The 16,320-nt window shown below is 45.0% G+C and overlaps 1 long non-coding RNA gene across 1 annotated transcript; it reads right to left on the bottom strand.

Annotated features, from left to right (window-relative positions):
• Positions 1 to 644: 644 nt before the first annotated feature.
• On the bottom strand, positions 645 to 14,450 carry LOC308191899. The gene is made up of 4 exons (XR_013948367.1): positions 14,212 to 14,450; positions 12,351 to 12,405; positions 4,676 to 4,807; positions 645 to 4,068 (listed from the first exon to the last, which is right to left on the bottom strand). It is a non-coding gene; the product is annotated as an uncharacterized lncRNA (long non-coding RNA).
• Between the last annotated feature and the right edge of the window lie 1,870 nt (positions 14,451 to 16,320).

Raw genomic sequence — 16,320 nt, 5'->3', positions numbered from 1 at the left:
TTCTTTTCAACAGATTTAAAAAAATCAGTGCTCAACCCACAGCAGCCTACACCTGCACTGTCCAGTTACACCAGCTAAATATTAACATGGGGTGTTAATGCAGCTCCTTGGAGATGTTTTACTTGTCATCACGAAACTGCAGCTGCTGTGGACAGCAATTGCAATTACTTTTTGAGAGAATATACACAGGTGGTGTATTGCTAGACCCTATGTGCCACCGGAGTGACAGCAAGCCCCTCTCTTGTCGTTGGGGGCAAAATACTGCAGCACTGACACTCAGCACCAATGCCTTGGATTCACACTTTCGAGAAGGAGGAGTCATCTCTTCCTTGGAAAGTCTGCTGGAGTAACAAGAAGCCTTCGAGGCATCGGGGCCCAGTGTGGGATGACCACTTTGTTCCACTGCACTGAGAAGAGCAAGCTTCAGCTTGGATTTTGGACTGTTTTGGGATACAAGTATAAATAGGAACTGTACCCAGCACATACTTTGCACCTTGCAGTGACAGAATGTGCTCAAAATTGTTCTTTCCATTTGTCTGTCCCTGCTTCCAATATAATGATTCAACCTTGCGCACAACTCAGAGCTTTTACCTTGCAGGGTTTATTTTACATCCACATGCTTGCAGAGATGAGAAAGCCTTTTGGCCACAAGGCCGTAGTCAGGATTTAAAACAAAATCATATGGAAAATATATTGCAAAGAACATACTGGGAATTTCGAACCTTCAAAACACATTATTAGAGCAGCTGGCTTCTATTAAAGGAGAGTGCAGAAGTTGGTAAAGACCGATGGTATCCCAAATGGAGCTCCAGACTGAAGACAACTCGGTCTGCTGTTTGATGTTCAGCAGCCTCCTGACCCTACAAGCAGTAGGTACCCCGAGGGCAAGGCCTACCCTGCCTTCCACCCTTGTTCTCAAGAAAAGGGAGCACTAAAAGCCTTCTGGGCAGATCCCAAAGAGCTAGGCCGTGCCAGTCCACATGGTTAAGGACAGGGAAGCGGAACAGCAGCAGGGTTGTTGTTGGCACAGCTTTGCCTAACTCGCCCCTCGGTACTCGCTGCTCCGGGCAGGCTGTGGGGAGCGCTCACATCAGCCGTGCCAAAGCCACCAGCCAGGGCGCTGCTGTCACCCTCCACACGTGCCCTTGTCACCTACGAGTGGGACAGCTTCACCCACCCTGCGGCCTCGGTGCTGCGGGACAAGAGCTGGCAGAGCTGTGAGGGTCTCGGCCACAGCCAGAGCCCTCCCGGGGCCATGAGTCCTGCTCTCCTCCTGCCCCACCACCAGCCCCCCTCGGGCAGGGTTTTCGGGACCAGCGTGGCCCTCTCCGGCGGCCCCTGCCAGCACCAATGTTTTCTCGCTGGGCTGCTCTCGGCTTCCTCCTCCGCAGCTGCGCTCTCCACATCTGAAGGGGCTTTTCAGGGAAAAGTGAAATTAGTAAAAGCTAAGATAATTGAACGCGTTTTGTTTTACCAGAGAGACTGTTTGTGGTTTGCAAATAGACATGATACTTTATAAAATATTTTATAACAGTACCCTATAGAGATGACTTGTCTGTAAAACATGAAATGCAACTGGCAGGAAACCACCACATTGACTCAATAAAACGTAACATAAACTGACAACAAAAAACAATCTTGTTAAGCAGCAGAAAACTTTATAACCTCAGTTATTTGAAAAATACAGAGGTAGCCCAGCTATTAAACTGGAAGGGATCATTAGGGTAATTTGCACTACGTCCTTCACTGTTATTAAACGTGATACCATGAATCCATCGGGTTGGAATTTCTTTGACTCTGTTATTCTCCTGACTCTTCTTGCTCAAAAAACAGTAAGAGGCCAATGACCACTTTAAAAATCACACAATGTTTTGCAACACTCATTTAGAAATATTTCTAGGGAAGCCAATCAAGGCTTCAGAGCTTATGGAGCATACATCTCCTCAGTGCATAATGATACATACATTCTTGGCATGCTCCATGGATAAAATCGATCAAATCAATGTAACTAAAGATATTGCCTGGGTCTAACCTACGCTTTGGAAAGAGGTCAACATCTGTCCCATTAATCTTCTCTGTCTTTTAACTGGGATGTTGCAAGAACATCTCTATGCACAGAAAAGCACGGCTCCTAGTATTGTGGAAGTAACACTTAGGAGGCTTAAGTAGAAGACGATATTTACTTGTTCACACCTATATTTTTGTACCGAGGTGTGCCTTGATAACGAGCCAGGACTCCAGCCTGGCTGGCACTACACAGACATGGGACAAATGCAAAGGCTGGAAACCACCCCCTTGGCATGCTGCACTGAGCACCTCCTTCAGGGGTATGAAAAGAAAGGAAAAACAGCTGAAGATGTTCTTCATCATTTCTTAACTATTGTGTCCCTCTGAGCAATAGCTCTGGAGAGGCAATCCTAAAGCACCTCTCAACACAAACACCAAGAAGTCCATTTCCACCTGAGCCCTGGCTTAACCCTTTGTGCCACGGGCCCAGAGGAGCAGTGTGGTCTCTGCAGTTCTGCACATCTCGAGCAGAAGATGGGCAGAGCATCTGCTCCCCCAAGAGTCAGTAACTTCCCACTCCCTTTCTAAAGACAAGTACAGCACACGTCTGGGTGTCGTGGATGCTTCCAGCCGCCTCTTTGCCAGGCAGACACAACACCTGAAACGCACCTCGTGTGCTCAACATGTACAGCTGCTGCAAACATTTTTCCCAGCACCCAGATAGCCACAGAAAGAGAGCAAGGTGTATTTCTTTGATGGTGGTATGTGTTTAAACTGTCTAATACTGTGGATCATGGCAAGTAACTAAGGTTTCTGAGTGGTAAAATAATATGGGGAAATCAATTAATAGAACAAAGTAATTACATGGAGTAAATGTATAGGAGCAACTGATTCAGCCATCCCCCTTAAATTCTAAAATGGTGTGTCATTGTTCTGAAAAGACTCTGAATGCCAGCATGCGAAGATTTAATGTGTTTTTTCCCTTAGTCTAAACTAAAGAAAAATTGGCTGCACTTCCCTAAAGTTAACAGCAAACAGGTCATATTTATCGTCTTGCCACTTAAGCTCGAGAACTAGCAATTTAGCCATTCCTAAATGGGTTGGCTTGGCCCTCCTGAAACCGCAGATTGTGAGTTATATGCAAGCTTATCTGCTGGAAGTGACTGATATTAGAACAACATGGCACTGCAGCCCTGGCATTCTGGAAAGCTGGTGAGACCCTCACCCCAAATTCAGCTTAAATGCTGCTGGTAGTTTCATCTGTGTCTGTGTTATTGCTGTGATTTATGGATATAGGTCCCAGATAAGTTACCCACCAAGGCAAAAATAATCAACAGATTCTCTGCTAGCCTTCTGAGTTGTTTTTTCCCTTCCCTGGATCAAAATTTCTTTAGAAAAAAAGATGATTATTTTCTCTCCACAGCTATAAATTCCTCAGCCAGCTCCTCTGTTACCATGCAGTCTGCTGGGCACATTCCAGAATTATTTCTGAAGTTTCCTCAGACTTCCATATAAGTCCAAAAATTCCATAGTCCTGCTCCATGGCAGCGTGACAGCCGGCCCCTACTTCTTGGTAAAGAGTTTTGAAACACCCAGCTCCACTGATGCCGAGCAGTCGGTCGCACTGATCGGTAAATTAAGGACACAAAACCCACATAGGACTTTGGGCAAGTGCTGCCACAATCATCACACCATCTCTCCAGTAGCCACAGTGCTTTGTAGCAGACCAGAAATAATGGGAACAGGAAATATCAAGCCATCCCCACAAGGTCTAGAGTTAATCATCTCCAGAGGAAGCGGTGTTTTGGGGCAGCTGCAAAAAAAGACCTTATCTGTGCAAAAAAATACACGAATGGTATCAAACCAAATAACACGCCTCTGCTGGAGGCGAAGAAGTTGAGTCCCAGGCTCCAAGTCAAGCATGACTTGAGGTGCCTTGAGAGAACAGATGCGGTGTCCTCCATGTGGTGGTGTTCCTCCTGGTACCTGGTGTCACGGACGTGGGGTGCGAGCGGGAGGTGCAAGGCCAGTGTCTGCTCATGGCTGCTGTGTCTGCGTTCCCTGCGCAACGAGAGAAGGGGAATTAGCCAACAATAACAGTGTTTGTTTTGTTGCCATCTCAGTAGACATCCTAATAATGCTAATAGGAAAAAGAAACCTCACCAGAGAAGGGAAAGGTCAGAAGGCTAATAAAATAAATGCATCTATTGTGCGTTCACTTGGCAATTCGGATGGGAGTGTGATTTTATTTCCTTTTCAGTTTGGATTCGTCAGTTGACTTTCTTGCTACTATATAAAAAAAAAAAAAAAGAAAAGGAATTTCAGCTCTTCACACAATGCTTGTTACTGAAAACCATGTTTTTGCAGGGATTTAGGTTTACACTTGCTAGCTTTCCACTTTGATTCATTTCTTTGATTTTTGCATTTTTTTTCCTGTTCATCAAAGAAAAGCTGTGGCTGTGTAGTCCCTGAGAAAATGTCGGCCAAAAAGATAATTTAACAACAAGTATTGTTCTTAAAGGACATAGCTGGCCAGGACTATCCTGATTTAATGATTACCACGTCAACAGAAGCTGGGGGAGAAAGTAGCCTGAAAGGCTACAGAATGGATGGCACAGACACACATAAGAGGGCAGATTTATTCCCAGGGACCAGTGAGAAAAGTCACCTGCTGCAAGGATGCCCTCCCAGGTCTGCAGAAGACGTCTCTCAGGATGGAGCCCACCTTGCATGAGAGCAGGACGCTTCTCCACGGACTTCTATAGAGTCATCAGCTGGAACAGCAGCACCTCTGACTTCCCTATAGGCCCGAAGAAAAGGCTTGGTTTAAAATCTGTACAGCACACGACAAGAGCTCTGTCCTGCCTCCTTGCAGAGCAGGCTCCATGCCCTGCAGTGAAAGGAGGGCCGTGTTTTCAAGGGATACACCTCCCCTCCGAGTAGCAATGCACTTAACTCACACTAGAGAAGAAAAAACATGCCGCCCGTCCCTCTGCTGCTATGGAGCTTTTTCCTTGGCATTATGTCTGTAGTTTCAAAGGGTCCGCTTTTCACTTCAGGCTTCTCATTGCAGCCTTTTCTGAAGTTATGCCATGATCACAAAGAACTACTTCTGTGCTCTCCCTATTCTTAATGTCCTTTCTCCGGAAAACAACAGCCTGAGATTCTCTGGAGAGCTGATGGGACACTGTGGTAGGTAAACAGGGGAGTACGAAGCAACACTAGTGGATGTTTTCACCCTCCGCACAGAGTACCAGGGAAGGCAGGACAAGGAGAGCCCAAAGTACCAGGCTGACGACCACAAAGACATGTCAGAAAACTGGAGCAGGTTCATAGATCAGCATCAAGAAAAATCTCATCCTTAGTTGGTGTTCGTGTCCATGCAATGTGTAAGAGACCATACAGGACATGCCTTTGGCAGCTCAGTTAAATAAAGCAAAGCATGGGAACATGAAACTGGCTCATGAAACACCTTAATTATTTTTTTCCCAGAAAAAATCACTGCTCACCAAATGTACACCATCTTCTTGGCAACCTGAATCCCCTGCCCACATTATAGCGTGGCTCTTTTATTTTCCCATGAGAGTTTCATATCCAAATGCCTTATTCAACTGGAAAAAAATATATATTACATCACTGTGATTTAAATGGGGATTAGTTTTTGCTGTTTTGAGAACAGAGCTTGCGTCTACTCTTTGAGGAGCTCGTGTATCATATGGGATTAGTCAATCTTGCAAAATCCAGTTGTTCCATCCACCTCAGCACAGAGGCTCCAACGAGCCACAGGCATCCTACTGCTCTGTGGAATTACGCAAATTAATAAAAGGGAGGCAAGGACTGGATCAAAGCCCTCAGCTTCAGAAGGGAGAGAGAACTCAAATTCTCATCAGGGAAAAAAGACAAAAAGTGTAAAGCCAATGAAGTGGGAATTGAGAAAGGAAATGAAAATATATGAAATTTACTGGTTTTAAAACACAAAGAGACACCGTGATCATCCATTTTATATTAATTCCTGCATAAACCTGGCCATGGCATGATTGATTACATCCAAACACACGGTTAGTTTTACTACAGCTGTAATTACAGATATCTTCAGAATAAGAGTAATTACTTTCATGCAGTGTAGCAGTATTTTGCCAGCATCACCCATTCACCTCTTGGGAATATATTCATAAACAACTGTCTAGGCACTGGATCTGAATTTTTGTCCACATGTGCAAAAATATCTCAGACGTCGCCAATATATTAGCTAGGCAATCTCAAAAGAGTAAGATGCACAAGATCTCATTAACAGAGAACACAGTGCTATTCAAAATTCTTCTGCAGCAACATCCCTCAGAGCAAGAACTGTCTGAGATTTTTCTGTGAGCTCTCGTTACTACAGTGATATTTATGGCTGTGCCTTAGGGAACGCAAGCAGACAGAATCGTCTGCCCTATGCAAAGCCAATGGTCTCTGGGCCCTACTTATACAGAGTCTTATTTTGATATAAATTTCATCTTAGGCCAAAGGTTCTGGCAGCGACCTTCTAGACACCACCATAGCCCCAGCGGTACTTGTTTAGGCAGATTTTATTTTTTCCCAAATTTACTTTCTTAACGTTAATCTATTAAATTCTAGCGAAAGAAGAGCACACAGCCCAACTGCTCATAGCTGTTGTAATCCAGCATTATCCATCAGACGTTCACAGACTGGAGTCGTGTTGGTTGGGGCCCCCAAGCTCTCTTTCAGTTCCCAATGCAAAAATACAAAACATTTCTCAAGATGTTTATGCTTTCTCCAGCTATATACAAATCAGACGTTTTTCAAAAGTACTCATTCAGAATTTTGATCTCTACAAACTGACATTCCAAATTCACTTGTTTCCTGAACATGTTTTATCAAAAATTCCTCTAGCTTGAGGAAATTTTCTTGGCCACCTTAATTTTGAATTGCAAGCAAGCAAAACTAGCAATGTGTTGCTTGGATTAGTTCAAAACCAAACAAAGTTTATTAATTGTTTGTTATAAATGGGATCCACACAAAGCTTGAAACTCAAAACCAAGTTCAGAGAAAAAAGGTGACGTGACAAATTTGAATAAAAAAATCATGTGGCCCTAAGCAAACCAAAACATTTTGCAAAGACAATATATGAAGCAATGGTTACATACAACAGAATATACATTTTAGGGCAATATTCTCATTGTTTCCTACATCACACTATTTTTTTCATCTGTACCACGTGATTATTTGCCACCTGTATCAGGCACCACTTCCATTCTGTACCATGTTGGGATACTTGCAGTGACAGACCTTGTCCTGCTGACAAGAACACTTCTACAGACAACTTTGTCTCTATTTTTGGCCACCTTGAATGATGGATGAAGCATGGTATTGTGAAATCACAGAGTGGCTGAGGTTGGCAGGGACCTCTGGAGGTCATCTGGTCCAACCGCCTGCTCAAGCAGGGACACCTGGAGCAGGCTGCCCAGGACCGTGTCCAGATAGCTTCTGAAGATCTCCAAGGACTATACAACCTTTCTGGGCAACCCTAAGCTTGACAGCACTTGTTTTTTCCATGTATTTGAGTTGACAGCACACCATGAACAATAATAATGAGTTCCTGGGGAAAAAGATGAAAAAAGTTTTTTGTTCTAAACTTGATTTTTGAACTTGCACAGCATCATCCACACAGTTCTAGAGAGTGCAAGAAGCAGCCAGGGATTACCACTGTCTATTCCCTTCTCTATTCTGGCACATGGCAAAGAAAGTGACATTAAAAAGGATGATTTTGTTCTTATGGAAATAAATACCATCTCCTGCTGCAAGTGCTCCTCCCTGTGCAGATAATTTCTTAATAGCCATCTGCTTGGTGGATTCGTCCAACTGCTTTGCTCCACCTGATTCATGGTGATGTGAGATGCAAAACAGCTGTAAAACAGGAAAGGTGGCTCTTTGAATCTGGACTGCTGTACATCAGACAACAAAACCAACCGGACACCGAAGTCCTGTACATCTTCAAAGAGGCTGAGATATGTAAATGGAGATCTGGACACAATTTAAATTCGGAGAGAACGTGCTAAAATTTCTACTTTAATTCCAGCACTAAACAAAACTCAACCCTTCAACCCTGAAAGCTGCCATGGAAGGGCAGCTCTGCTGTATCTGCAAAGCTTCACCAAAATGGTTGCAGTCATCCTGCACCCTTCCTATGGGAAGGCACCGGTTTGGGCATTGGTGTGACCTTTTATTTGCTGTATCTTTCTCAGAGATTAATGTTAGTAAGGCTGAGGCATTCTGGATAATTCTTAACTGTAAGCTGAAAACTTGACAGATATGGTGTCAAGGGGATGGTTAGCGGTGAAGGTAGATGGGTTGTTTTGGGTGGATGATGGTGCTACTAACTTCTGTGAGCAGCTTTGAATCTACCGCCAAAAAATTATTAGTAATAGATGACCAAACAATTGCCTTTCTATGAATATTGTTATTTTCTTTTGTAGTTTCCCAGTAATATCCTTTTTATCTGATTTCTTAAATCCTTTTTGTTTTTTTTTTTCCAGTAAATTTCTACAAGTTTCTCACCACTGTCAAGAATAACATGCTAATTAGTACAAAAAACAAAACAGAAGATCTCTCTTTTCTCTGCCTCTTCCATTGCATTTGCTTTCCTGGTCAAGGTGAAGGGCAACCCCCAATCATCTCTCCAAGAGAAGATGAGGTTGTTACCTTAAAAAAACAAACAAATAAACAAAAACTTATTTCAATTTCGGCCTATAGTCTCTGTTTTTCCCTGCAAAAATTAACACCAAATATGGATGCTGTGACCTTCCAGTAGTGCTTTCTTTTGATCTGCAGCGTTACAGGGAGTTTCTCCTCCTTTTTACCTTTTTTTTCACATTGCTGATTCCTACTCAATGCTATATATAACTTTGCGCTCAAGTTAGCATAAACCTAATGTCACTGCCAACTGCCACCAAGATAGCCATTCTGACATGAGATGAACTAATTCATTGTAAATTATCTGGGGGGGAGGGGGGGGTGGAGAAGAAAAAATCCACTCTGCAGCCTAAATATCGGTAGATGATGAAGTCTAAATTTGATCATGATGAAAATCAGTAAACCAGAGTTCTTGTTTAGCTGCTGCTAAACATTCTCTGACTGAGTCAACAATTGAACTTGTTTCCTGCTCCTCTTTCAAGCCAATAGAAAATAGTTTCATGGAGCTGGAAAATGCTCTGGGCAAGACTTGGGGAAGCAAATAACTTATTTACTGAATACAGGGTGTTGACTGATTCAAAACATCTTGCCAATTCATCCAATGTCACCAAGCGATTGGAGATAGAAAGGAGATATGGAGCTAAATCAGTGGAATGAAACCATGGTGTGCGTGGGCAGGTGGCTCACCTCAAGCAGTCAGGATACTGCCTGCAGTGTTTTTTGGAAATCCAGAGCCTCCTTTTTAGGTCACTAGCTCAGGCATGGGCTGGAGAGGGTCATAACTGTGTGACTGCCTCTGCTAATGGACATGGCAGTAATTTTGTCTACAGGAACTAAGAGTTCATCACCTCCAATATGGAATGGCCAGGCACTCTGGTGGGGGATGGACATTCAGGCCCACATCAGCAGAGGAAGAATTCAGTGCTGCTCTCCTACATTTTTGAGGACCATCCTAACTGCCTACCCAGAGAGCAGAGATGAAGCTGCAGCACCCACCTCCTCCCTTCTTGCATGCATGGTGCTGTCATCTCACCCTTCTTCATTCATCCCAAAATAACTCATGGGGAGAAGGCACAAAGTCTCGTTTCACTGAGGGAGGAGGAAAACAAACCACTTTTTTTTTTTTCCTGAAGTCAGTTCAGTGGCTAACAGGAAAACCATTTATAGCCAGAGTCCCAGCTGAAAATGCCTCAAGTCGAGGACGGAGATCTTGCTTGTCCTGCTCTGTAATATACCCACTGGCCTTCATTTTTTGTGACATTGATAGTGAGGGCCCATTAGTTCCCCTCTACAACACGTGGGTAATTTTCAGAGCAGTTCCAGCCCAAGCAATAGCTTCCTAAGACCAAGGCTTTAGCGATGAAGCAATACAAGAACTGTACACACACACTGCCATTTGGATTAATCTGGCAGCACTTGCATGTAAACAAGGCCCAGCGGCGGACACCTCCTGTCCTTCCAACACGCTGTCAGCTCACGCTCTGCCACAAGGGGTGAGATCCGCTCCAGCGCTCGGTCATAGCGGGAAACCAAAGCACGGAAAGCACATGAGCAGGGATTACACAGCCTCCTGAAGCTGGCAGCCAGATGTTGGATTCCCTGACTGGGCGTAATCAGCTGATATTTCTGTCATTTTTTCTCCAGACACCCAGAAGAGGTTAACAGAACGGCACACACAGAGATAAGCTCATGATCACATTTACATATTTAGGCACAAACACACGTCAACCCCTTCAAATCTGTAATCCCCGAGGATCCATAATTGGACGGGATGGCTGGGATTTTTGGATGTTGGGTCCAGCTCAGAGCCTGCAAGAAGTTCCAGGCGAGCAGCAGCCAGACGAGGACTTCTCTGCATCGTTGCCTCCACGCTGGGACCTGCCCCGGGATCCAGCCCACAGCATCTCCCTGCAGCTAGCTCCAAGAACTCGGGGTTAGATTCCCAGCTGGCCAAGGAGAGCTTTGCTCTCAAAACCTACAGTGAGCCCTGCGTGGTTCAGAATAACACGTACAGCAGGGAGATCACTGCACTGTTGTGACGCTCCAGCTGCTGATGCGAAGGGCTCAGGCAAAGGAAAGAGGGCTGTGATGGGATGCTCCCACATCCCAGCGTGAGCTGGCTCCTGGGATACCTCACCACGGCCACGGAAGCACACTTCTTTCTAACAAGGCTGACATCAGAGCTCACTGAAGAAAAATCCAGCTCACTGGTGCAAATCAGCCCCAGGACCAGTAGAAGCAGACGTTACTTTCATGGACCAGATTCAGGACCAAAGCCTCATCACCAGCCCACGCCTCTATCTGTCCCACAGAGCCTATGTCAGAAAACCACATTCGGAACAAAAAGATTTAATTCCAATTAATAACCCATACTTTGCCCCATGAAAAGCATGGCTTTGCCAGCCACACACGCTGTACATTGCACAGTCCCACAACAGCTGGAGAGAATGCAGTTGGGGCAGCAATGAGTACCAGCAGATGGACAACAATCACTTAACTGCTGCAACTTACACTGAAGATAAAATCCAGGAAGAACTCCAATTCCCAGCTTGCTAATACAGAAAAGCAGCAGTTCTGGCTTTGAACTGCTTTTAACTGACCTGGATCCCATGAAGACAAGGGAAAAACTCCTGCTGGAGCTTTTTACACTCAGACAGCCTAATTCCAGTTTACTGTTCTTATCTCATTTAGTTATGCAAACAGGCACCAAGCCCACACTTAGCTCTCAAAAATAATACTCCTCCATCCCCCCAGAAAATCCAGGTGAGAGTTTCAGTTTTGTGATCCTTATTCTTTTGTCAGAACAGTAAATAGGCATAAAGTCACAAGCATTTCTTCCTCAAAAACATCGATATGTCTTATTGCAGTCAAACCCAAGGTCTTCTGAAATAGCCTGAAATCCTGAAGTAGAGGTGGGGGAGCCCAGATGGAAGAAGAGTATGCTGTTTCTGACATACCTCAAGTTCCTCTCAGCAGTTTGGGAAATGAACTAAGACGCGCAAAGGACCCAAGTGGCAAGCTCTCCTCAGCCACAGGGGTAGCTTGGCCATCTGTGTGCGTCTCTTATGGGAGGATGAAGTCCAAAACAGCCCAGTGATGCACCCTTTGAACGGCTGCATTTCCCCTCCTCCCCACACCTCTTACTCAACAGAATTCTGCATGAGGGCTGAGCGTGGCTGGAAATACCCCAGTGAAGCATTTAGTCAAATACAGATGTACACAGATACAATGGGAGAGGGAGAGCTTTCCTAGTCGCTGCCTTGGTGAGCTCCAAATGCTTTGTTCTGGTCGGATGACCCTTGGAGAAGGCTGAGGCTCGAAGCCCATGACAGCTGCTGCAACAGGCAGGAATGGCAGCCTTCCCCTGCAGCTGCAGGGCCCAGGGAGCTCCTGGGTTCCTGGAAATACTGACAACTTTTTGGTTCTGGCCAGTACTGACCACAGCCAAATTTCAAAATTCCTGCAGACTGGAAGCCCTTACTTTTCCCTGCCTCGGGTCAGAATTTCTAGAGGCGTAACAGAGGTTGCAATGTTACCCGTTCCCACCAAGGCCAAGTACTGAAATGGGACAAATTAGCCTTTCTCAGAATTGCAGGATTACCTTCAAAACCACGACACTTAAATTAACAGATGGTTCTCCTCCATACCTTCTGGTCTCCAGACCTCTGACATGTCTGCGTTCCACAGTTCCAATGACAAGCTCTGCAATAATAAAGTGAAAACTTTTGACTTTCTCTAAAAACAAACAAACCAACCAAACATACAGACAAAAAAGTAGAATTCCTGTGCAATACTGTCTTCCACTACTGCCAGCGTTGCAAACTTACTGATAAAAATAACTGGCCAGGCTGGATGGAGCTTTGGGCAACCTGGTCTAGCAGGAGGTGTCCCTGCCCATGGCATGGGGATTTAAATTAGATGGTCTTTAAGGTCCCTTCCAACCCAAACCATTCTGTGATTCCAGGATCCTATGAATCCTGTGAACTCAATTACCATGCTACTTGCTTCTAGCTCAGACTTTTTATAGCTACAGCTCTGCTTCCAGTAGCCTAAGGGACAAGCCTTTAACACACAGGTGCTATGGAGCAGCAGGTGGGAACGAGCACAGCTACAAGGCACAAAAGCACCACAGAGCTCACCCTAAAGGAGGCAGCGCTCAACAAGGGCTCAGCTGAGGTAGGGAGAAGCCAGGGCATAGAGGCTTGGCTCCTCCCCAGAAGAAAGAAAAAAAAAAAGTGGGGAAAAATAAAGATAAAGGAATTGTAGTTCAACTGAGGCAGACCTGGGCTTTTCAGTTTCCACTTTCCCTAATTCACCCAGAGGAAGTCGGTTCCTGGAAGCCTCCAACCTGTCTGCAAATACCTAGTGCAATAACCAGCAATTGTGGCTGGTTTCCCCAGAGTTTTGGAGAAATTAATGCCTTCAGATCCAACTTGAGAAAGCTGTACTTTCATTTCTTCTGCAAGTTTATGTGCAAGAGGATCCCCCAGCTATGGGCCTGCCAGTCGTTTCACATGGCCCCCGTGACAAGACTTCCCACGTGCTGTGCTGCAGGGAGCTCTGCCTGGCAGGGACTTGCCGCAAATCCAGAGGGTTGCTCAAAAACGCTGCAGCAGGACAGGTCTGTCCGAGCCCTGCTCCAGTGCTATTGCAAGGCTACGTGGGAACACCGGCAGCTCTGGCGGGTCCCAAGACACCCAAGGCAGCAGGTGTGCTCACTTGCCCCTGTGCTAATTTGTTCATCCATCTCTTCAGGTGAGACGATCCAGTGAAAAGGTGGAGTTTTTGCAACTGCCTTACGAGGCAGCACAATTGTAACTGCACTCCTCAGTGCCTCAGGTAGCCTGCTGGATACTCTTTGCAGCCTTGTCTTAATTATAGCAATGTAACAGACTTTGTCCCCTGCTGCTAAATGTCTGGGTTTGTAAGACTATTTGGGATGCCATGGACAATGCATGTCCCTACACAGACATCGCTAGAGCCTGATGAGGCTGCCAGAACATCTTTATTTTATCAAGGAGTACCTTCCTCTAGCCTCTGCATGCCTGTCTCTAGTTACACCAAGACACATATTTGCCTATATTTATTAAAATAAATTGTCTTCTGTACAGCAGCTTTGTCTCCTCCCACATGCCGCTTACTGACAGGTAGCTTCAGTGACAGTGGTTACCCCAATTATTTAGAAAGTGGAAGTAACAGCCCAAATAGTTACCTTCCTGTGCAGCCTGAGCACGTAAACTGCTCCTCCACCTGCCTCTTGGAAATTCAGCTCAGAAATCCTACTGACAATAGAGCAGATACATACCCCCCTCTAGTGGGAAAAGCACGGCTCTGGTTCTCTGGGACAGGAGTGGCTCCAGCTCTGCACACCTACCATGGATGCCCAAAGCAGCTTTGTTTTTCAAATCAAAGGGGCAATAGAAGCTATGATGAAATCTAAGGACATCATTTTTCATCATTAAGCAGAAAGCACTTCAAGGAAAAGGCAGGTTAAGCCTATAAACTTACCAGTATTTTGTCTGCTGAGCATTAGACATGAATACAAACAGAAGTCTTTTGCTTTGTACTAGCGTAATGATTAACTTCCGAGAGGTCACTGCAAGAGGAATGTAAAATGTTAGCAGGAAGGTATGGCCGCATTTTAAACCTATTTTGCTATAATAAAAATTCTTGAATGCAAAACAGAAAGACGACTGAGTCTCCTGTACATAGTTTTTAATGTGTCTATTGTAGGAGCCTACCAGCTCGCAGGCTGAGTCACAGGTGGCATTTTCTGGAGTGGTTTGGCATTTACCTTTCTTTTTTTTTTTTTTTTTGAAAAAAATACTTGCTCTAGATGAAGGTGAAACAAACGTGAGGTGGAACGTGGAACATGGGGAGAAAAAAATAAAACGCCTTTCATCTATTTTCACGCTGTACTGCTCAGCAAAGGCATGTGCAGATCCCTCCTGTCCCACGAGCAGGATGAAGGCGCCACCCGCCGGGATCTCCAGGACCGGCCACCAGCATCAGCGCGCACTGCCCGCCACGGGGAGCGACAGCGAAGGGACTGCAAGAGCCTGCTTCGGCCGGCCTTAGCCTGCTTCGGCCTTTTCTAGTCCAGGGTGACAAGCACGTGCTTTGCAACCCGCATTAGCCTTTAGGTGCCTTTTTATAGGCAAAAAATTGTTGAGATCCAATTGCATCCGTTGTTAAAAGACGTTCACTCACTGAAATCCATTCACAGTGTGCAAATCAAGCCTCCGAGAGCAGCAGCTTTGCCACCTGTCAGCACTTTCTATCAGATCACCCTGATGCACTTTGTTTTTCTAATCATAATACATGAACATTTCCAAGAGGGTTTGGGTTAGGTACTGCAATATTTTTCCTGCTTTACAATGTTTCCAAGTTCTTCTTTTAACATACTGTGACCTAAACACAATTTCACCGTGTATACATACACAGCATCTTCATAAGCAACACAGTTAAACAAGGACTGACAAAAGCTAGGCTCCGGGGGACTGTGGGTATACAATTCTGCAATTCTTCTGTGTGGCCCAGGTAAAGATTCCTAATTTCATTGCTAACTGGAATCAAACTCTGTTCCTGTACTACAGATCAAGTCTGTAAATAATGTCATGCTCACTGATGTGAGAGATCCTGCACAGTTCACGCTAGAGCCAACTTCACACGCACAGACACTATTTTCACCGTTAGGGCCAGGAAGCTCTAGGTAGAACAAACTGCAGGTAGGTTACATTTTGGGTAGCGTGCCTTAGGCTTGCCCACTCAGACATGGCATTTGAGGTCGGCTGTAATTGTTTACCTTCCTGTTTCTCAGCCCATGTGGGAGAGACAGACCTGCCCACCTCCAAAGCAGTTTCTGTAATGCAAACTGCTAGTTCTGAACACCAACAGATCAGTAAGAGGTTTATGCACTTCTACTGCCCTGGCAGTCACCAGCCTTGCTAGCAGACTTAGAAATTACAAGCATGTACTCCAGGTCTAGTGTCACAAGAAACACTGAGACTTCTTCCAGATTTCACAGAACCTTGGAGTTAAAGTAGCTTAACCAAGCCCTTCCTTCTTTCAAAAGACACTCACGAATGAACAAAAAAGTACTTCATAACTGGCCAGTGGAATATGCATTGAATCATTTTAATTGCTTCAGTGTTTTTAATATTTGCTTCAACGTTTAGTAAACTTTCATCTTCCATTTGGACTTTCTACTTTCAGACTTAAAGGCATCAGGACAAGCTCAACAGCTGACTGTAAGCCAGAGAAGATTCTTCTGAACTTGTTGCACAGCAGAAACCAAGCCTTACCAGCACATGTTGGGCTTCAGAGCTTGAGCAAGAGCTGGGCCTGCTTGAGATGATTTCCATGGTTTGCCTCCTCATGGTCTCAAGTATGTAGACTTCCTCCTCTTCCTCCTTGGCTTAAACATTCCCTCCCAGAGCACATTCATCTCTCTATTCTTTAAGAGCATGCAAGTACCAAGACGATGCCCAATACATGCACTACAGCACTCATCATCAAGGCCCTTGCCTCAGCATTCACTCATCTTTACAGAGGATCTCTTTGCTACATGGTGTTTCAGCACATCATGTAGTCTCAGATAAGGAAAGAAAAAAATAA

This window comes from Anser brachyrhynchus (assembly GCF_964034855.1).
Source record: "Anser brachyrhynchus genome assembly, chromosome: 3".
Taxonomy (NCBI): Eukaryota; Metazoa; Chordata; class Aves; order Anseriformes; family Anatidae; genus Anser; species Anser brachyrhynchus.
Note: the sequence above shows the minus strand (reverse complement) of the source record. Positions and strands in the feature narration are given on the sequence as shown.